The sequence below is a fragment of the Crocuta crocuta genome, unplaced genomic scaffold (assembly GCF_008692635.1).
Source record: "Crocuta crocuta isolate KB4526 unplaced genomic scaffold, BGI_CrCroc_1.0 scaffold340, whole genome shotgun sequence".
Classification (NCBI taxonomy): Eukaryota; Metazoa; Chordata; class Mammalia; order Carnivora; family Hyaenidae; genus Crocuta; species Crocuta crocuta.
In genome coordinates this window covers 3,649,942-3,650,229 of record NW_027530642.1, presented here as the reverse complement: position 1 = coordinate 3,650,229, position 288 = coordinate 3,649,942, and positions in this window count along the sequence as shown.

The following is a 288-nucleotide window of genomic DNA, read 5'->3' as shown; positions in this document are numbered from 1 at the left end:
GGAGCTTTGCAGAGTACCCACTCTGGGCCAGCAGCGTTCTAGGCAAGCCCAGTCCCTTGCTTGTGTGGTGTACATGCTGGAGGGGAGATAGACAGTCCCTGGGTTTGTGATGTGGACAGCATGTGGGGTGTGTGTGTGTATAATTCATTGTGACCGGTGAGCTCTGTGCTGGGAAAGGCCTCTCTCACCAAGACTGAATGCTGGCAGAACGGCCAGGGACCTGGGGAGGTGTCCCGGGTGGAGACCTCAAGCCCAGAGGGTTTTGTTCCCGGAGAAGGCGGCCACTGT